The sequence below is a fragment of the Carica papaya genome, chromosome 2, assembly GCF_054855325.1.
Source record: "Carica papaya isolate Zhongbai chromosome 2, ASM5485532v1, whole genome shotgun sequence".
In the NCBI taxonomy this organism is placed as follows: Eukaryota; Viridiplantae; Streptophyta; class Magnoliopsida; order Brassicales; family Caricaceae; genus Carica; species Carica papaya.
In genome coordinates this window covers 19,637,795-19,660,382 of record NC_142310.1, presented here as the reverse complement: position 1 = coordinate 19,660,382, position 22,588 = coordinate 19,637,795, and positions in this window count along the sequence as shown.

Here is a 22,588-nt window from a genome sequence, read left to right as displayed (position 1 = left end):
AAGATGGAGACAAGACATGATGATCTAAAATGCATGTGGGTTTGACCCTTTCCCTTACCTTCAGTAATGGTGAAGAGGGTCACTCTAAAGGGCCTTTTCTTCTCCTCCCAAAAGATAAATCAAACTAAGTTTTTGGTAAAAGATTCTTTTTGTATTTTCTCTTACATTTCTAAGTGAGTTTTTCTAGATAAGCTATATTGGAATGTTGAATGATTTTGGTAGATGAATTTCTATGGTGGTTGATTATTAATTTATTGAATATGAAAATGTGGGATGTTATGCAAGATGGAGACAAAACATGATGATCTAAAATGCATGTGGGTTTGACCCTTTCCCTTACCTTCAGTAATGGTGAAGAGGGTCACTCTAAAGGGCATTTTCTTCTCCTCCCAAAAGATAAATCAAACTAAGTTTTCGGTAAAATATTCTTTTTGTATTTTCTCTTACATTTCTAAGTGAGTTTTTCTAGATAAGCTATATTGGAATGTCGAATGATTTTGGTACATGAATTTCTATGGTGGTTGATTATTAATTTATTGAATATGAAAATGTGGGATGTTATGCAAGATAGAGACAAAACATGATGATCTAAAATGCATGTGGGTTTGACCCTTTCCCTTACCTTCAGTAATGGTGAAAAGGGTCACTGTAAAGGGCCTTTTATTCTCCTCCCAAAAGAAAAATCAAACTAAGTTTTCAGTAAAAGATTCTTTTTTTATTTTCTCTTACATTTCTGAGTGAGTTTTTCTAAATAAGCTATATTGGAATGTTGAATGATTTTGATACATGAATTTCTATGGTGGTTGATTATTAATTTATTGAATATGAAAATGTGGGATGTTATGCAAGATGGAGACAAAACATGATGAACTAAAATGCATGTGGGTTTGACCCTTTCCCTTACCTTCAGTAATGGTGAAGAGGGTCACTCTAAAGGGCCTTTTCTTCTCCTCCTAAAAGATAAATCAAACTAAGTTTTCGTTAAAATATTCTTTTTGTATTTTCTCTTACATTTCTAAGTGAGTTTTTCTAGATAAGCTATATTGGAATGTCGAATGATTTTGGCACATAAATTTCTATGGTGGTTAATTATTAATTTATTGAATATGAAAATGTGGGATGTTATGCAAGATAGAGACAAGACTTGATGATCTAAAATGCATGTGGGTTTGACCCTTTCCCTTACCTTCAGTAATGGTGAAGAGGGTCACTCTAAAGGGCTTTTTCTTCTCCTCCCAAAAGAAAAATCAAACTAAGTTTTCAGTAAAAGATTCTTTTTTTATTTTCTCTTACATTTCTGAGTGAGTTTTTCTAGATAACCTACATTGGAATGTTGAATGATTTTTATACATGAATTTCTATGGTGGTTGATTATTAATTTATTGAATATGAAAATGTGGGATGTTATGCAAGATGGATACAAAACATGATGATCTAAAATGCATGTGTGTTTGACCCTTTCCCTTACTTTCAATAATGGTGAAGAGGGTCACTCTAAAGGGCGTTTTGTTCTCCTCCCAAAAGTAAAATCTAACTAAGTTTTCGGTAAAAGATTCTTTTTGTATTTTCTCTTACATTTCTCAGTGAGTTTTTCTAGATAAGCTATATTGGAATGTTGATTGATTTTGGTACATGAATTTCTATGGTGGTTGATTATTAATTTATTGAATATGAAAATGTGGGATGCTATGCAAGATGGAGACAAAACATGATGATCTAAAATGCATGTGGGTTTGACCCTTTCCCTTACCTTCAGTAATGGTGAAGAGGGTCACTCTAAAGGGCCTTTTCTTCTCCTCCCAAAAAATAAACCAAACTAAGTTTTTGGTAAAAGATTCTTTTTGTATTTTCTCTTACATTTCTAAGTGAGTTTTTCTAGATAAGCTATATTGGAATGTTGAATGATTTTCGTACATGAATTTCTATGGTTGTTGATTATTAATTTATTGAATATGAAAATGTGGGATGTTATGCAAGATGGAGACAAAACATGATGATCTAAAATGCATGTGGGTTTGACCCTTTCCCTTACCTTCAGTAATGGTGAAGAGGGTCACTCTAAAGGGCCTTTCCTTCTCCTCTCAAAAGAAAAATCAATCTAAGTTTTTGGTAAAAGATTCTTTTTGTATTTTCTCTTACATTTCTAAGTGAGTTTTTCTAGATAAGCTATATTGGAATGTTGAATGATTTTGGTACATGAATTTCTATGGTGGTTGATTATTAATTTATTGAATATGAAAATGTGGGATGTTATGCAAGATGGAGACAAAACATGATGATCTAAAATGCAAGTGGGTCTGACCCTTTCCCTTACCTTTAGTAACGGTGAAGAGGGTAACTCTAAAAAGCCTTTTCTTCTCCTCCTAAAAGATAAATCAAACTAAGATATCGGTAAAAGATTCTTTTTGTATTTTCTCTTACATTTCTAAGTGAGTTTTTCTAGATAAACTATATTAGAATGTTGAATGATTTTGATACATGAATTTCGATTGTGGTTGATTATTAATCTATTGAAAACAAAAATGTGAGATATTATGCAAGATGGAGACAAAACATGATGATCTAAAATGCATGTGGGTTTGACCCTTTCCCTTACCTTCAGTATTGGTGAAGAGGGTCAGTCTAAAGGGCCTTTTCTTCTCCTCCCAAAAGAAAATTCAAACTAAGTTTTCGGAAAATGATTCTTTTTGTATTTTCTCTTACATTTCTATGTGAGTTTTTCTAGATAAGCTATATTGGAATGTTGAATGATTTATATACATGAATTTCTATGGTGGCTGATTATTAATTTATTGAATATGAAAATGTAGGATGTTATGCAAGATAGAGATAAAACATGATGATCTAAAATGCATGTGGGTTTGACCCTTTTCCTTACCTTCAAAAATGGTGAAGAGGGTCACTCTAAACGGCCTTTTCTTCTCCTCCCAAAAGACAAATCAAACTAAGTTTTCGATAAAAGATTCTTTTTGTATTTTCTCTTACATTTCTAAGTGAGTTTTTCTAGATAAGCTATATGGGAATGTTCAATGATTTTGATACATGAATTTCTATGGTGGTTGATTATTAATTTATTGAATATGAAAATGTGGGATGTTATGCAAGATGGAGACAAAACATGATGATCTAAAATGCATGTGGGTTTGACCCTTTCCCTTACCTTCAGTAATGGTGAAGAGGGTCACTCTAAAGGGCCTTTTCTTCTCCTCCCAAAAAATAAACCAAACTAAGTTTTTGGTAAAAGATTCTTTTTGTATTTTCTCTTACATTTCTAAGTGAGTTTTTCTAGATAAGCTATATTGGAATGTTGAATGATTTTCGTACATGAATTTCAATGGTTGTTGATTATTAATTTATTGAATATGAAAATGTGGGATGTTATGCAAGATGGAGACAAAACATGATGATCTAAAATGCAAGTGGGTTTGACCCTTTCCCTTACCTTCAGTAATGGTGAAGAGGGTCACTCTAAAGGGCCTTTCCTTCTCCTCTCAAAAGAAAAATCAAACTAAGTTTTTGGTAAAAGATTCTTTTTGTATTTTCTCTTACATTTCTAAGTGAGTTTTTCTAGATAAGCTATATTGGAATGTTGCATGATTTTGGTACATGAATTTCTATGGTGGTTGATTATTAATTTATTGAATATGAAAATGTGGGATGTTATGCAAGATGGAGACAAAACATGATGATCTAAAATGCAAGTGGGTCTGACCCTTTCCCTTACCTTTAGTAACGGTGAAGAGGGTAACTCTAAAAAGCCTTTTCTTCTCCTCCTAAAAGATAAATCAAACTAAGATATCGGTAAAAGATTCTTTTTGTATTTTCTCTTACATTTCTGAGTGAGTTTTTCTAGATAAACTATATTAGAATGTTGAATGATTTTGCTACATGAATTTCGATGGTGGTTGATTATTAATCTATTGAAAACGAAAATGTGAGATATTATGCAAGATGGAGACAAAACATGATGATCTAAAATGCATGTGGGTTTGACCCTTTCCCTTACCTTCAGTAATGGTGAAGAGGGTCAGTCTAAAGGGCCTTTTCTTCTCCTCCCAAAAGAAAATTCAAACTAAGTTTTCGGAAAATGATTCTTTTTGTATTTTCTCTTACATTTCTAAGTGAGTTTTTCTAGATAAGCTATATTGGAATGTTGAATGATTTATATACATGAATTTCTATGGTGGCTGATTATTAATTTATTGAATATGAAAATGTGGGATGTTATGCAAGATGGAGACAAAACATGATGATCTAAAATGCAAGTGGGTCTGACCCTTTCCCTTACCTTTAGTAACGGTGAAGAGGGTAACTCTAAAAAGCCTTTTCTTCTCCTCCTAAAAGATAAATCAAACTAAGATATCGGTAAAAGATTCTTTTTGTATTTTCTCTTACATTTCTAAGTGAGTTTTTCTAGATAAACTATATTAGAATGTTGAATGATTTTGATACATGAATTTCGATGGTGGTTGATTATTAATTTATTGAAAACGAAAATGTGAGATATTATGCAAGATGGAGACAAAACATGATGATCTAAAATGCATGTGGGTTTGACCCTTTCCCTTACGAAGAGTAATCGTGAAGAGGGTCAGTCTAAAGGGCCTTTTCTTCTCCTCCCAAAAGAAAATTCAAACTAAGTTTTCGGAAAATGATTCTTTTTGTATTTTCTCTTACATTTCTATGTGAGTTTTTCTAGATAAGCTATATTGGAATGTTGAATGATTTATATACATGAATTTCTATGGTGGTTGATTATTAATTTATTGAATATGAAAATGTAGGATGTTATGCAAGATAGAGATAAAACATGATGATCTAAAATGCATGTGGGTTTGACCCTTTTCCTTACCTTCAGTAATGGTGAAAAGGGTCACTCTAAACGGCCTTTTCTTCTCCTCCCAAAAGACAAATCAAACTAAGTTTTCGATAAAAGATTCTTTTTGTATTTTCTCTTACATTTCTAAGTGAGTTTTTCTAGATAAGCTATATGGGAATGTTCAATGATTTTGATACATGAATTTCTATGGTGGTTGATTATTAATTTATTGAATATGAAAATGTGGGTTGTTATGCAAGATGGTGACAAAACATGATGATGTAAAATGCATGTGGGTTTGACCCTTTCCCTTACCTTCAGTAATGGTGAAGAGGGTCACTCTAAAGGGCCGTTTCTTCTCCTCCCAAAAGAAAAATCAAACTAAGTTTTTGGTAAAAGATTCTTTTTGTATTTTCTCTTACATTTCTAAGTGAGTTTTTCTAGATAAGCTATATTGGAATGTTCAATGATTTTGATACATGAATTTCAATGGTTGTTGATTATTAATTTATTGAATATGAAAATGTGGGATGTTATGCAAGATGGGGACAAAATATGATGATCTAAAATGCATGTGGGTTTGACCCTTTCCCTTACCTTCAGTAATGGTGAAGAGGGTCACTCTAAAGGGCCTTTTCTTCTCCGCTCAAAAGAAAAATCAAACTAAGTTTTCGGTGAAATATTCTTTTTGTATTTTCTCTTGCATTTCTAAATGAGTTTTTCTATATAAGCTATATTGGAATGTTGAATGATTTTGGTACATGAATTTCTATGGTGGTTGATTATTAATTTATTGAATATGAAAATGTGGGATGTTATGCAAGATGGAGACAAAACATGATGATCTAAAATGCAAGTGGGTCTGACCCTTTCCCTTACCTTTAGTAACGGTGAAGAGGGTAACTCTAAAAAGCCTTTTCTTCTCCTCCAAAAAGATAAATCAAACTAAGTTTTCGGTAAAAGATTCTTTTTGTATTTTCTCTTACATTTTTAAGTGAGTTTTTCTAGATAAACTATATTGGAATGTTGAATGATTTTGATACATGAATTTCTATGGTTGTTGATTATTAATTTATTGAATATGAAAATGTGGGATGTTATTCAAGATGGAGACAAAACATGATGATCTAAAATGCATGTGGGTTTGACCCTTTCCCTTACCTTCAATAATGGTGAAGAGGGTCACTCTAAAGGGCCTTTTCTTCTCCTCCCAAAAGATAAATCAAACTAAGTTTTTGGTAAAAGATTCTTTTTGTATTTTCTCTTACATTTCTAAGTGAGTTTTTCTAGATAAGCTATATTGGAATGTTGAATGATTTTGGTACATGAATTTCTATTATGGTTGATTATTAATTTATTGAATGTGAAAATGTGGGATGTTATGCAAGATGGAGACAAAACATGATGATCTAAAATACATGTGGGTTTGACACTTTCCCTTACCTTTAGTAATGATGAAGAGGGTAATTCTAAAGGGCCTTAGCTCAAAAGGATGACCCAATGGTTAAGTTCGAGTAAATTGGGCCTTTGGTCAGATATGTTATTAGAGCCCCCATAGGATTCTAAATATGTGTTATGAATGAACACAAAATAAGAAGCGAAAAGAATAAAAAATTCATTATACTATTATCTCTAAGAGGTTTTTGTCTCGTTCTACTCTATATATGAAAATATTAGTGAACTTCTTCCTTTGCATGAGATCGGCATTCTTTCTGACGAGAATGAATTCGCAATGTGATATGTAAGGCCACAGTAGGTGAACTATGGCTGTGGTCATTAGATTATACCCAATATGGAAATGAAACTTATTTGTTCATTCACATTGGTAGTTAAGGATCCCCTCTACCCTTAGTAGATATATCTTGGAATGGCTTCGTGTGGAGGTTGGTAAAAGACGTAAATAAAACATAAACATGACTATGATAGTTGTTGATACTCTATTGTTATTTTGTATGATGGTTCTTCTATTTTATCATGATCACATTGTGCTCTTAGTTCAATTAGTTTTAATTTCAATGCCTGATTTGACTATCTTTCTTCTTTGTCTTTATTGTTTAGTATGTTAATAATATTCAAATAGTTTTCTTAAAGAAAGATAAAGATATTTTTTAAACATTTGAAATAAGCTCATCCTGCAACGGACTTCTGAGGTGAGTTATTTATTTGAGAAATGAGGTTTTAATTTAAAATTTAATCACATTTGTAAACCTTAGTTGTGTAGTTTAACTACTATTTTCCTTACTGAGTTATATGGAACTCACCCTAATCTATGCCCCTTTTAGATGATGGAAGTGATGATTCGCTTGCTGAGATGCCCATTCAAGCTTGTCTGGATCACTTCATGCATCTTTAGGATGAGTATGAGTGCTATATTTTATCTGCACTCTGATGAAACTTTTTATAATGATCGAAGTAACTCTTTTAACCTTTGTATTCGTATTTTGGTAGTCAAACTTCTTGGCTTCAGGTGTAAACATTAAACCTTGATTTTGTTGTAAGGGATTCTTTTTTCTGTTGCATAAATATTTTATTACTTGCACTCGTATCTGTTTCTGTTATAAAGCTCCCTTTTACCCCACCAAGTATATGGGATTCTCAGAAAATTTCTTACACCGAGGTCTATAGTTTAGACTTAAAAAAACCTTAGAGAGTTCTTAAAATTAGAAATAATCTTTTCTTTCTAATAATCAAACTTGTTGTCTCCCTTTTGTAGATATAATGACTCGAGGGAGACCGTCCGTAGAATGGCCCGAGGCCTAGGACACTCAAATCTTGGCCATATTTACAAAGTTATTCTGAGCTATTCAGGGTCTGACTACTACTGTATGTCATAATAGAGACCAACCACCCCCTATCGATGATTTTTATCCTGTAGATTGAACCATTTCCCATAACATTTCTGAATTTAGGAGATTGAACCCTCTTTCCTTTGATGGTGGATCCAAACCCTTGGCTGCAGAAGTTTGGATTCTGTAAATAAAATAGCTTTCTCTATGTTGGATCTTATTGAGGAATAAATGGTCCCTTTTGCAGCTTTTATGTTCACTAGTGAAGTCGAATATTGATGGCGGTTTAAGAATGATGTTTTGCTACCTCCAACCACTTGGATGTTTTCATGGATGTTTCCTCGAGAACTTCTTTCCAGTTTATGTTTGAGAGAAAAAAAAAAGAAGAATTTCAAGACCTACATCCAAGAAACATGACTGTTAACTAGTATGTCGTTCAGTTTGTCCAGTTATCCCACTTTACTCATATGATAGTAGCCACTAAGAGTTAAAAGGCTCAAAAATTCTTGAAGGATCTTAGGGCAGATATCTTTAACTATATTGCCGTACTAAAGCCTAACTCCAATGCTAAAGTTCTTGAGCATTCCTAGTTGGTCGAAGAACTCATTTCGGCCTAACATTAGCATATCACCTACATCTGTGCTCAATAGTAGTAAAAGAGGAAGATGACTGACCCTGTCCTTGATTGTATTGATAAAAGAGCCCATGTAGTACCTACCACTACTTTACCCCTACCTCTTAGAACCCTCATTCAGCCTGTCCAGTTGTGTTGATATTGTGGGAAAAATCATGGTGACCAACCTTGCCGCCGTCTGAATAACTCCTACTACAAGTGCGAGAGCACGCAACACTTTGTGAGGTACTAGCCCCAGAAGTCCGAAGACATTGTGAGACCCGTTGTATAAGGAAGAGTCTTCCACCTCGACGAGCCCAATGCCATAACTACACCGTCCATCATTCAGTATACGCCTTCTATTTATAATTCTACTGTTCGTGCCTTGATAAATACTGGTGCTACCCATTCTTTGGTGTCATGTAGGTTTGCAAGAAATTTAGGAATTAAACTAGAACCTTTAAGGCAAGTTTTAGTAGTAAAAACACCCTTTAGAGGATTTTTGGAAGCCCATGTTATCTATAAAAATTGTAGAGTGAATGTTTCAAATAAGCAGTTAACTATAGATCTAATACTTACTAGACTTTTCTAGATTTGACATAATTCTTGGAATGGAGTGGTTAGAAAACTATTGACCTATCATCGATTGTGATAACAAAATTGTAACCTTGGGCTCGCCTAAAAGGAAATAATTTTAAGACCATAATGGGATTTTTGTTTTGTAAATGGATGTTTTCTTTAAAGATAAATATTTATAAAGCTGTATATAAATTAAAATCATATGAAAAGTATTGTTTCAAAAACTTGTCTTTTTCTAACCTCTATGATGCATAGGTGAATAGATCCTGAGCCATCAGTTTAGACAATCCATATTATCTGTGACTTCACAGATGTTTTTTCGGTAGAACTACTAGGTCTACCTCCCCAACGAAAAATTGGATCTCTATCAACCTAATCCCAGGGGCATAACTTATCTCAAAACTCACCTACTATATGGGCCAAACAGAGCTTTTGGAGTTAGAATGTTAGCGAAGAAGTTCATTAGACCAAGTCATTCCCCTTAGGGTGATCCAGTACTATTTGTGAAAAAGAAAGATGAGACCCTCAGACTATGTATAGGAGCTTAATCATGTGACCATCAAAAGTAAATACCCTTTGTCCTGTATTGATGACTTGTTTGACCAATTGCAGAGAGCATCTGTCTTCTCTAAGATTGATCTCAGGTTAGGCTACCACCAGTTTAGGGTTAGATCAGAGGATATTCCTAAAACGATATTTTATTATAGATATGGTCAATTTGAATTTAGAGTCATTCCCTTCGGGTTGACCAATGCCCCCACGGCTTTCACAGACCTTATGAATAAAGTTGTTAAGCTTGCTTTAAATTAGTACATCATCATTTTCATTGATGACATCCTGGTATATTTTAAGAGCCATCAAGAATATGCAGTTCACCTCGTTCAAGCATTAGAGACCCTTTTTCAATACCGAATCTACACTAAGTTAAGCAAATACTCCTTTTAGTTGAACTGAATTTCTTTCCTTGGTCATATGATTTTTGGAGAGGGAATTTCTATTGACCCTTCTAAGGTTGAGGCTGTCATTAATTGGAGTCAACCAACCAATATCATAGAAGTTCATAGCTTTTTAGGTATGATAGGATATTATCGACATTTCATCAAGGATTTTTCCTGCATTGCCGCTCCCTTAACCAATCTCACCAAAAAGGAATTTTTCTTCAATTGGGACCCCAAGTGTGAAGAAAGTTTTATTTAGCTTAAGCATCAACTCACCACTTCTCCGGTGTTGACTTCCTTGATAATACTGGATGCTTTGAAGTTTATTTTGATGTGTCTCATGTTGGTCTGGGTTGTGTACTCATATAGCATGGTCAGGTAGTGGCATATGGTTCCAGACAACTGAAGCCATATGAACGTAACTATCCCACACATGACCAACTTGCTGTTACTGTCTTTGTCTTGAAGATATGGTGCCACTATCAGTATGGTTAGACTTTTGAAATTTACATCGATAACAATAGTTTGAAGTATCTGTTTTCCTAGAAAGAGTTGAATATGAGACAGAGGTATTGGATGGACTTCTTAAAGGACTACAATTGTAAGATCCTGTACCACCCAGGAAAGGTAATGTAATTGCAGATACCCGTAGTCAGAAAGACTTAGCCATGTTGGGCCTGTTGATGGCTTCTAGCTAGAGGATGCTTAAGACAATTCAAGGTCTTTATTTAAACCATTGTAGCAATGGTGCATACCTTGCCCAGATATAGATTCAACCCAATCTCCTCATGTGGATTTGGGAAGCCCAGTCAACGGATCAGGAGAATGTGAAGCATATTGATAAGTTTGCATCTGATGATGACCACAACTTTAGAATAACTAATGATGGATTTTACAGATTTTAAGATCGAATATGGGTACCCAGTGACTCGAGCTCAGATCGAATGTTTTGAAGGAGGCCCATGCATCCAAGTTGTCTATCCGCCCTGAAAGTAACAAAATGTATCGAGATCTAAGGCATCATTTTTGCTGGCTTAGTGCAAAGAAGGATATTGTTGAGTATGTCTCTTGGCGTTTCACTTGCCAAAGGATCAAGGCATAGCATTAGAGGCTTGGTGGTCTTTTGCAAGGTCTCTCTATCCCCGAATGAAAATGGGAGCACGTGACCATAGCTTCATCATTGGCTTACTGAGGACAAGTTCATATCGTGATGCTATTTGGGTCATTGTGGATAGACTGACCAAGTCCACCCACTTCCTTACAATCAAGACTATAGATTCAACAAGTAAGTTAGCCTGGTTGTATGTTGAGGAGATTTTCTGACTCCATAGTGTTCTTACTTTCGTGGTTTTAGACAGGGTTCCTCATTTTACCTCTCATTTTTAAGAAAGTTTACAAGAAGCTCTTGGCTCTAACTTGTACTTCAACACTACTTATTACCCCCAAACTGATGGGCAATCTGAACAGACCATTCAGATGCTGGAGGATATGTTGCGTGCCTGTGTACTGGACTTTGGTGGCAGTTAGGATCAGCACCTTCCCCTTTACGAATTTATTTATAAGAACAGCTATCACTATAGTATCGATATGGCTCTATTTGAAGCTCCTTATTAAAGGCCTTTTTGATCCCCAACCTATTGGAATGAAGTTGGGAATAAGCATCTCCCTGTAACAGATTATGTTCAAAAAACTGTTGACAAAGTTACTGTAAGTTGAAAGCACCTCATCACTGTTTAGAGTCATCAGAGGAGTTATGCTGACAACTGAAGGAGACCTTTGGAGTTTGCTATTAGTGACCGTATTTCCCTTAAGGTCTTTCCATATAAGGGAAGGATGCGGTTTAGAAAGAAAGAAAGTTGAGTTCTCGCTTTGTTGGACCTTTTGAGATCTTGAAACACTTAGGCCCCATGGCGAATCCTCTTGCATTGACTCCAAAATTTACCTCGCGTCCAAAAACTCCTGTCCATTCGGACATGTCTTATGCAAAGTATCGTAGTAAGATCATTGATTTGATGGAGAAGGTTCTGCACAACAAGAGGATTCAAATGGTCAAGGTGTTATGACAGCATCAAACTACGGAGGAAGCAACGAGGGAAATTAAAGAATAAATATGGGACAAGTTTTCTGAACTATTTTAAAAACCTTTTTTTAATTTGGATGACAAAATTTTTATAAGGTGGGGAGAATGTAATACCCCGAAACCTTTACACTTAAACGTTATGTTAAAACTCTATTGTTTTGGTCCTCTGGCCATTTAATTCCTATCAATATTTAAAATTATCAGTATTTTGCTTTAAAGTAATTTTTATTATCCTTATGTTATTTTATTTTATTTTTAAATTTATTTTGTTAAAAAATATTTCAAGAGAAAGGAAGGATAGAAATCGAAAGAAAAATAAAAAAAAAAGGGAAATAGGGGGAAAGTCCCCTAGACCTATAGGAAAATAGCCTGCGTGCTTGCGGCCCGCGTGTCTATGTGTCTGCGTACGTACACACGAGGGCACTATGCTCACTTTCCAGCCCACTAACGCCTACTCGGGACACTATGCTCGCATTGTGCGCGGTAGCGAGTGTGCCTATGCACGACATTGTGTGAGCTGGCGAGCGCGCCAGTGCTTGCTCCTACACCCTGTGCTCATCTACTTTATGCGCTGTCAACATGCAGACACCCATGTCGTGCGCACTTGTCCCATCCATCGGAAACCTTCTTTCAACCACCAGCCACGTGTCCCCCGTGGACTGTTGCCACGTGGTGAACATGTGGAACACCTCCAAAGCCTATTTAAAGAGCTATTTTCTCCTCAGTTCTCCCCCACTTTCATTTTTTCTCCCTTCTTCCATTTTTTTCTCCCTTCTTCCATTTTCTAGAGAACATAGAGAGAGGAAGAGAAGTTTAGAGAAAGAAAGAGAAGTTTATAGAGAGAAGAAAAGTTTAGATAGAGAAAGAAAGCAATAAAGAATAAAAAGGAAGTAGGAGTTCCTATATTCGTTCAAGGATCACTAAATGCCTTTTCTTCTCCTCCTAAAAGACAAATCAAACTAGAGTTTCTGTAACACCCAACTTACCACTATGCTAAATTGTATTTGAAAATCATATTTATTCGAGCCTTAAGCCCACACTGAACTCATTTAAATTCATTTTTAGCTTTATATCATAATTCGTAATTTTGATTTATGCCGATTTTAATTATTATTATAATAATTTTCAAGAGAAAACAGAAAAGGGGAAAAATCTCGCGAGAAAAGGTTACCCGCGCGGGCACCATGTGTTATACGCATGCGACAGGTGCAGGATGTGTGTATAGTGCACACGGGACATCCACGTGAGGCATGGGGCCAGACCTGCGTGCGTCTCATGTTGCGTGCAGGTAGGCCTGTCTGTGCATGTCATGTCATGAGCAGGCAAGCCCATCCGCGCGACTCACATCGCAAGTGGATAAGGGGCCAGGCACCGCCAACTGTGTATGCGCCATGCACGCAGTAGGCCTGCGATGATAGCCCTGTGCGCCTGGGGCTTACACACAGTAGCCCTGCATGCAGCAAGGTAGCCCAGCACCTGTAGGTTAGGCCTGCGACGCGCACCGACCGAGTGAGGCAGATTGTTGCCTCAGGCAGTTTGCTACTGCTTTCCTTGGGTGGTGTGTTGTCGCTTAGGCTGTGCCACCATTGGTGGAGGAAAAAAAAATTTCCTCCATTTTCCATGCCGTGTCAAATCGATCTTTTCCATTTCAACACTCTCTCTTTTTACCAGATTTTGCCACTTTGCACAAATCCGACACCCCCATTTTCTATAAATAGGGGTCCTTCCTCCCATTTTCTCATCACTTCCATTCTTCCACCTTCCAAGAATTTAGGGAGAGGGAGAGAAAAAGTGACCTAGATAGGAAGTAGAAGAGGACAAGAAGAATAGTGTAGGAAAAACTTTGAGATTTCGGTAAGGAATGTAGTATTTTTTTAAACGTCTTAAGGAGTATTTCTACAAAATTAAATTAATGAATATGTGATTTTGTGTGATTTGCATGTTCTATGTTTAGCAGCTTTAATAAAGTGAATTGTTCTTGATTTCAAGCATGTTATGTGATCTATAGGCACTTGATAATTTGCATATAAATAAAATAGTATGAAACCGGTAAGGTAATGTGAAAAATAAATTAAAAAAAGAAAGAGAAAAGAAAAATGGAATGAAACCTGAATGGTCCGAAGTATGTATGTATCTATATTGACATGCATATTGCATCAAATATCTCATTAGGCTTTTTATCTCTCAGGGGTATCTATTTTTCCTCCCCTATCTAGTCTGAAAAGACGTGAAATGACCGCTCCCTATGGATGATGGCATACCCTCTAATGAGAGTAGTGACACATATCTGTTAGTGGTCACCTTTGGCTAAGTACTATCGTGACTATAGAATATCTTATAAGACCACTATGGTCAATGCGGTCGTGGTCATAGTCGTACCATGGTTTGGCAAGCCGAAAATGTGCCAGAGCAAATTGCCGTTATCTGTATCTAATATGATCATTCTACATGGGTAGTCAAAAATCTGTATCTACCCTCAAAGATGGAAGTCAGAATAACTTCGTAAAGCATGACACGAAAATCTATACATTTCATGATTTATTTGATTTTCTCTATTGTCAAGTATGATGTTTGATTTTGATTGTGGTGACTATGACATAATGCTTTTTTAATAAATAAATTATTTTCATAAGGAATGATAGGACTCTGACATGACCAAATGGTAAGTATTTATGATGTAATTATTCATCTTTTAAATCTTATGATACTATTTAAATATTATTTTCTTTACTGAGCATATGGAACTCACTCTTTCCATGCCCCCCCCAGATGAAGAAGATAGTGAGGAACCATCAGTTGACCTACCCCTTAAAGTCTATGAGGATCCTGTGGATCTGCAAACCTTGAATGCATGATTGTTCCTCCCCATACCCTCCTGTGTCAGCAAGTGTGCTCCAAACACCCCAGAAGGAGAGGGGCATCGATAGGTTTCGAGTGAAAATCTGTAAAAGATAAAAATAAAATGTTATCACTTGATGACATAGCTAGAATAGTTTATTTATTTCCCATATTTTAGTAGGTTCTTTTGAAATAAATAGGTTTCTCACTGTTTTGTCATCACATTGCCATGCTTTTAGTTGGTTTGACTAGTTCATGTTACATTGCCTCATTGTATCATCGACTCTATTATGTTGCATTGCTTTGTCTTTACTTCCTGTTATGATTTAAATACCAATATTTCTGAACTAGTTTAAAAGAAGAGTAAACATTTTCTTAATATTTCAAATGAACCTGTTATGCGACAAGTCTAAGAGGTAAGTCATTTGTTTTTATGATAATGTTATGTTTTACAAATTAAATAACCTTTGAAAGCCTTAGTAGTATAGTTTAAATACTATTTCCCTCAGGAAATTATTTAGAACTCACCCTAATCCATGTTCCCCCCTCAAATGATAAAAGTGATGATTCACTTGTTGAGTTGCCCGTTGAAGATTGTTTGGATCTGTTCTCGGATCTTTAGGAAGATTTCGAGTGCATTATCTGTCTGCACTTTGATGAAACACTCATGTAATGGAAGAAGTGACTCTCCATAAACTTTTATATATGTATTTTGGCAGCCATCTTCTTAGCCTTAGATGTAAAATTTGAAACTCAAATTTTGTTGTAAGGGATATGATTTTTGCTGCATATATATTTGTTTAGTTTTATGCACTAGTATATGTTCTTTTTATCAAGCTCCTTTTTACCCCACCAGGTATCAAGATGTCACACTTCGCCTCCCTAAGTGGAAATCCTTTCATTAACATGTATGAACATTTGTTTTGTAACTAAAATAAGTATTTTGGATAATATTTATTTTCTAAATTATGTTTATATAAATGTATCAAGATTTTAAATAAAGTAGTTATTTTTCTAATGTCTTTTTACATATAGGACATCATGGATTCATAAAACACCATATAATCGATTCCAATTGTTCGCGACTACCCAGATGTTTTTTCGAAGGAGCTTTCTAATATGCCATCCAGGCGAGAGATTGATTTCTCCATTGACCTACTTCTAGGTACACTTCTAATCTCCAAGGCTCCTTACCATATTAGTTGAGTGGAACTCGGGGAGCTGAACCATCAACTAATAACCCTATGACTCAAGAGGTTGATTAGACCTAGTAGTTATTCGTGGGGTGCCCCGATGTTGTTTGGTAAAAAAACGATGAGAGCCTCAAAATGTGCACTGATTACTGAGAATTGAATCAGGTAACTATAAAGAACAAGTATTGACACGATAGCAGGCGAAGACTTGCCTAAACCAGTGGAAGGCAGGAAGCGGGCTAGTACTGATGACCTTTTAGGAAACGAAAAGAAATAGTTGCAAAGTGACAGTACTTAAGTCTACTCTATCCCTGATCAAGTATCAAACAACGAGACTGAATCCACTAAACAGAAACCCGACCTAAGAACGAACGACATTAGAAGGTGCCAGAAACTCGAAGGATAATGGGCCTCACCACTAAAGAACGATTATGTCCAAAAGTCCCAGCCCAAGAAGAAGGCAGAGATGTTGTCTAGGTATGGGTACTCGTGGGGTACACATTTCACAATGCACGTACATGATACTTGACCCCTATGTATACTGGTATTCTGAGAGACCATAATACACAAATCGAAGTGACCATATACCCTGCTAGAAAACAAAGGGCATGAAAGTTCCTCAATACGTGGGTAGAGTCTCCCAGGTATGAACGAGGCCAACCACACATGTGCCGAACATGTGGGCCAACCCTTATGCCCCATTCACGCGCAAGTATGTGTATACCCACACTGGGCATGCGCCCACACGTGAGGCCTGCTGGCCCTACATGCAGAACCAGCTAATTCGCGTGGGACCATTCGGCTATATACGAGCTCCACGTGCAATCGTGCCCAGCAAGCCTGTGACTGACACGTTGGCCAAACATGCGAACCTATTTTCATATAGCTCGCGTGACCCACTCGGCCGACCCGTGCAATCCACCCGCCCCGTGACCTGGCCGGTTTTGCCTCCACCACATTTAATTTTTATTTTATTTTAATTCTTCTTGGACCCCATTTTAATTTTCCCATTTTTTAATTAATTTTCCCATGTGTTTTAAATAGAGAACACACGGGATAATCCTTATCTTATTTCAATTGTTATTTTAATATAAATTCTATCTCTAGGATTATTTTAATTAATTATCACGTAACTAGATTTGGATATAATATTATTTTATTAATTTTTTAAATGGTTGTGATCATTTAAAACTATTATGGGAAAGACTATAAATGGGCCTTTGTCCATAAGTTGTAAACACGATTCATTTCAGAGAAATAATATTGAAAGCTTTGGTTTTCTTCTAGAATTAACATTTTGCTAATTTTTTAGCTTCTTCAAGTTCTTCAAGAAGTAGGAGTTTTCAGAAGTTTTGTTGAGTTAAGCAGTGGGGATCAACTTATCGATAAGTCTGTGGTGTTTTTCCTTTCCTTGTTTTAATTTCTTAATTTTTGTTTTTGCATTCCTTTTAGGATTGTAGATTCAGTTAGAGTGAGGAATTTTCTAGGGAGTTAGGTTTAAGTATTGCATACGTTGAGTGAGTTATAGGAGTTAATTCGATCCTCCCCATACCCTACTGTGTCATTTGGTATCAGATCTTAGGCTCCTAAGACCCAACACTATCTTTATTATTTTTCAACATTCTTATTATTAAATTAACATTCAAATTTATTTTGAATTATTAATTTGTATTGCATCTCGCTTGAATTCATATCTATCACTTTAATTCAAGTGATTCATGTTTTATCATTTACTCAAAAAAAAATCTCAATTGCATCCCGTAAGGCAATTGACACGTCGTTTATATTTTGCATAACAAAAGCAGAATAACCGCTTGATTGGTGATTGAAAAACCTTTGAGATATCAAAGACAAAGGACCTCACCTAAAGGGCGCAAGCAAAAACTTTTATTTTCATTCTCTACATTATCCATGTTTAATTTCGAATTGCATTTCTACAATCTTGCATCAACATCACATGAAGAAACTTGACTGGTTATAGAGCGTAACTAACAAATTGGGGGTAGCATAAATAGATACAACTTCTAATTCTATCCATCAGAATTGATGGAATCTCTATGCATCATTCTGTATTGTCAATATTTGTGATCTACATTTTTGTCTTTTATTTTACTTTTGTTCCCATATGAAATTAAATGACTAATCGATACTACTTAACACACGAGAAACACACTGTTCCTTCTTTTGTGTGTTCATTTATAACCTTCTGTATAAATGAGATCCTTTTAGGGTTCTTTGCTATGTCATAAGGACTAACGTGCAGATCCAATTCAAGTGATTCCGATTCCGGACGCTCAACTTGATAAACGAAGCTGTCAATTGAGAGATTGTGAGGTAAACACAAGCAAAGATGAGGGAGAATTATTGTTTCACTAACCTATATCCTTGCAGGAACTCTGCAATGTCTCACCAGAGGGCCAACAACAGACCAAACACCATAGAATAAAAGGTCCTAGACATGTTCACCCAGTTAAGTGTCCAATTGGGAAACATGGCTACCCACATGGATCGAGATGACGAGGCAAACATTATAGTCGCACCCGATGCCAAATAATGTGAGAAGAGACAAGATCTTGTGGCGTTGATATTGGTGACAAATAAGGAGGCCGCTGCAAAGAGGCGAATGGGGACCTCCACGACCTCATGTTCTAGATACCAGCCTTTTAAGGAAAAAATGACCGTGAGACCTACCTCGAGTGGGAGCGGAAGGTCGATAATATTTTTAGCTATCGCAATTATAGTGAAGAGAAAAAGCTCAAGTTAGCCACCCTTGAGTTCACCGACTATACCTCAATATAATGGGATTAACTAGCCCTTATTAGAGAAAGGGATGGGGACCTGTCAATCACCACGTGGAGAGAATTAAGATCCATTATGAGAAAGTGGTTTGTGCTAGCTCATTTCGACAGGGACATGAACCTAAAATTGTAATGCCTTACTCAAGGTTCCAAGTCAGTGGAAGAGTACTACTAAGAAATGGAAATAACCATGATTAGGGCTCGAGTCTACAAACGGCTAGAAGCTCTTGGAAGACCTAAACAAGGATATAGCCAACATCCTTGAACTCCAAAACTATGTCGACCTGGACGAAATGGAGTAAAAAGCAACTAAGATTGAAAGGAAATTGAAAGGTAGAGGAACCAACTAGGGGTATGTCAACAACACTCCCTAGGGAAGTCAAAGAAGGACTCGAAGGGATGATGGTAAGAAGATGGATGAAAGTAAGGGAAAATAATCCACTGGTAACCCAATAGTTAATCTTAAGGCACCAGCCACTCCCCAAAGCATTGTTAAGTGTTTCAAGTGCTTAGGAGTTGGACATATTGCATCCCATTATTCCAACCAACGTGCCATGATCATCAGAGATGACAAGGATATTGTCAGTGATCACGAGAGTAGTGACAAGCAAGAAAACCTACCACCAATGGGTACAGGTAAAGAAAGTATCACTCAACCAGTACAAGGAGATGTGTTTTATGGCTCAACAAGCACTGACCATACAAGTTAAGCCTGAAGACAATGATTAGAGGAAAAGTATTTTCCACTCAAGATGCCTGATCAATGGAAAGGTCTATACTATGATAATTGATGGAGGTAGTTGTGCTAACATTGCTAGTGCTTTGCTAGTGGACCAAGCAGGACTAACTTGCAAACAACACCCTAACCCCTATAAATTACACTGGTTGGATGATGGTAAAGAGATCAATGTCACACAGTAGGTATGTTTCCATTTTCTATTAGTGACTATACTGATAAGATGGTGTTCGATTTGGTTCCCATACAAGCAGGACACCTACTACTAGGTAGGTCATGGTAATATGATCGAGATGTTAGCCATATCGGTGAAAGGAATTAGTACTCTATCTGAATGGTTAACCCCACCCATGTTTTGACACCTTTGTCAAGAAGAGATGTTTATAAGGACTAACTCAAAATTAAAAATTCATATGATAAGTTCGCTATAAGATAGGTCGACCAAGTCAAAAGTTACTTCTTCATTCAAGAACAACCCAAATACTCTGTTGGTTGCCTGGTAAATCCTCTATCCTCTTTTACTCTAGATGAAAAATTTATAATCACTGCAGATTCAAGGATGAATACAGCAACCGAAGACTTGCCTAAACCAGTGGAAGGCAGGAAGTGGGCTAGTACTGATGACCTTCCGAGAAATGAAAAGAAACAGTTATGAAGCGACAATACTCAAGTCTACTCTATCCCCTGACCAAGTATCAAACAGTAAGGCCGAATCTACCAAACAGAAACCTCAACCTAGGAAAGAACGACATCAGAAGGTGCCAAAAACTTAAAGGATAACAGGCCTCACAACTAAAGAATGACTCGACCCGAAAGTCCCAGCCCAAAAAGAAAGTCCAGATGTTGTCTCGATATGGGTACTCATGGGATACACATGTGTTGCAGTGCATGTACAGGATACTCAGCCCCTATGTCTGTCGGTATTTCAAGAGACCGTAATACACAAATTGAAGCGACCGTATACACCACTAGAAAACAGAGGGAATGAAGGTTCCTCGGTACGTGGGTGGAGTTTCCCACACAAGAGCAAGGGCAATCGCATGTGTGCTGAGCATGCAGGCTAACTCACACATCCTGGGTGCGCAGCAGCGCTCACATGTGTGCAGGGCCATTCAGCCAAACGCGCACCCAGCGCCCAATTGGGCCAGGCGCACGGCCAATAAGCCTGTGCCCCACGCACTGGCCCAACCTGTGGCCCCCTTTTCACATAACCCACATGACTTGCTAGGCCGGCCCGCGTGATCCATTAGGTCCGTGACCCGACAAATTTTACCCTCCACCATTTTTTAAATTTTATTTTATTTTAGTTCTTCCTAGGCCCCACTTTAATTTCCTCATGTGTTTTACATGGAAAACACATGGGATAATCCTTATCTTATTTTAATTATTATTTTAATACAAATTATATCTCTAGAATTATTTTAATTAATTATCCTATAACTAGATTGGGATGGACTATTATTTTATTAATTATTCAAGTGGTTGTGATGATTTAGACTATCTCGGGAAAGCCTAAAAATAGGCCTTTTCCCATAAGTTATAAACACAATTTATTTGAAAGAAATAATACTAAAATATTTGAATTTTCTTCAAGAATTAGCATGTTGCTAATTTTTTAGCTTCTTCAAGTTTTTCAAGAAGCAGGAGTCTTCACAAGTTTTGTTGAGCCAAGGAGCAGGGATCAACTTATTGGTAAGTCCATGGTGTTTTTCCTTTCCTTGTTTTAATTCTTTAGTTTTTTTTTTTGCATTTCTTTTAGGATTTTAGATTCAATTAGAGGGAGAAATTTTATAGGCAATTAAGTTTTGGAATTGCGTATGTTAAGTGAGTTATAGGAGTTATTTGATTCTCTCCATATCCTCATATGTCAAGTATCCTCTACCTCGTATTGATGACCAATTCGATCAGCTCCAAGTTGTTGCTGTCTTTTCCAAAATTGATCTTCGATCTGGATATCATCAGTTAAGGGCTAGAGCAAAAGACATTCCCAAGACTGTATTCCAAAGTAGGTATAACCATTATAAGTTTCGAGTTATGTCTTTTAGACCAATGCCACAGCAGTCTTTATGGATCTTATGAAAAAAATCTTCAAGCCTATAGTGGATAAACATGTTATTGTCTTCATTGATGACATACTCATGTACTCCAAGGACTATATGGAACATGTTGTCCATCTAGTACATGTTCTAGAGACCCTCCGACAACATAGACTATATGTCAAATTTAGTAAGTGCACTTTCTGGTTGGACCGGATATCCTTCCTTGGCCACAATATTTCTAGTGAAGGTATTTCTGTGGATCCCTCTAACGTTAAAGCGATAATAAATTGGGGTCGACCAAATGACGCTTTTGAAGTCTATAGCTTCCTGGGTTTAGTCAGGTACTACTGTTGGTTTGTTGAACATTTCTCCAACATCGCTGCCCCACTAACCAAACTCACCAAGAAAGGTAATTCCTTTGGAGCCTAAGATGTGAGGAAAATTTCCTTGAACTCAAGTGTCGATTAACCTTTGCACTGGTGCTATTTGTTCCAGACAGTCCGGTGGATTTCAAGTTTACTGTGATGCATTACATCTTGCCTTAGGATGTGTGCTCATGCAACATGGTAGAGTGGTAGCCTATGATTCAAGATAGTTGAAACCCCATGAACAGAACTAACCTGCTCATGGTCTTAAGTTAGCAGCCATTGTCTTTGCTCTTAAAATTTGGCACCATTATTTGTATGGAGAGACTTTTGAAATCTATAGCGATCACAAAGGTTTGAAGTACTTGTTCACCCATAAGGAACTCAACATGTGAAAGAGATGTTGGCTAAATCTCTTAAAAGATTATGACTGCAAGATCTTATACCTTCCTGATAAGGGTAATATAGTTGTCGATGCTCTTAATGGAATAATTCGACCCTGTTGGCACAAATAATGATTTCAAGGGGGAAGATGTTTGAAGTAGTTCAAAATCTTCGATTGAATTATTGAGGTGAAGACACTTATCTTGTCCAAATTAGAATCCAACCCACTCCCATTTAGAGAATCAAGAAAGCTCAATCTATGAGTCCTAGTGCCAAAAAATAGAAAGACAATATTGAGCAGGGAGGTTAATTTGACTTTAGAAAGTCTGAGGATAGAACTCTCAGGTTTTGGGATTATTTGTGGGTACTTGATGACCCCAAACTCAAGATAGATATTTTGAAGGAAGCTCATGCCTCCAA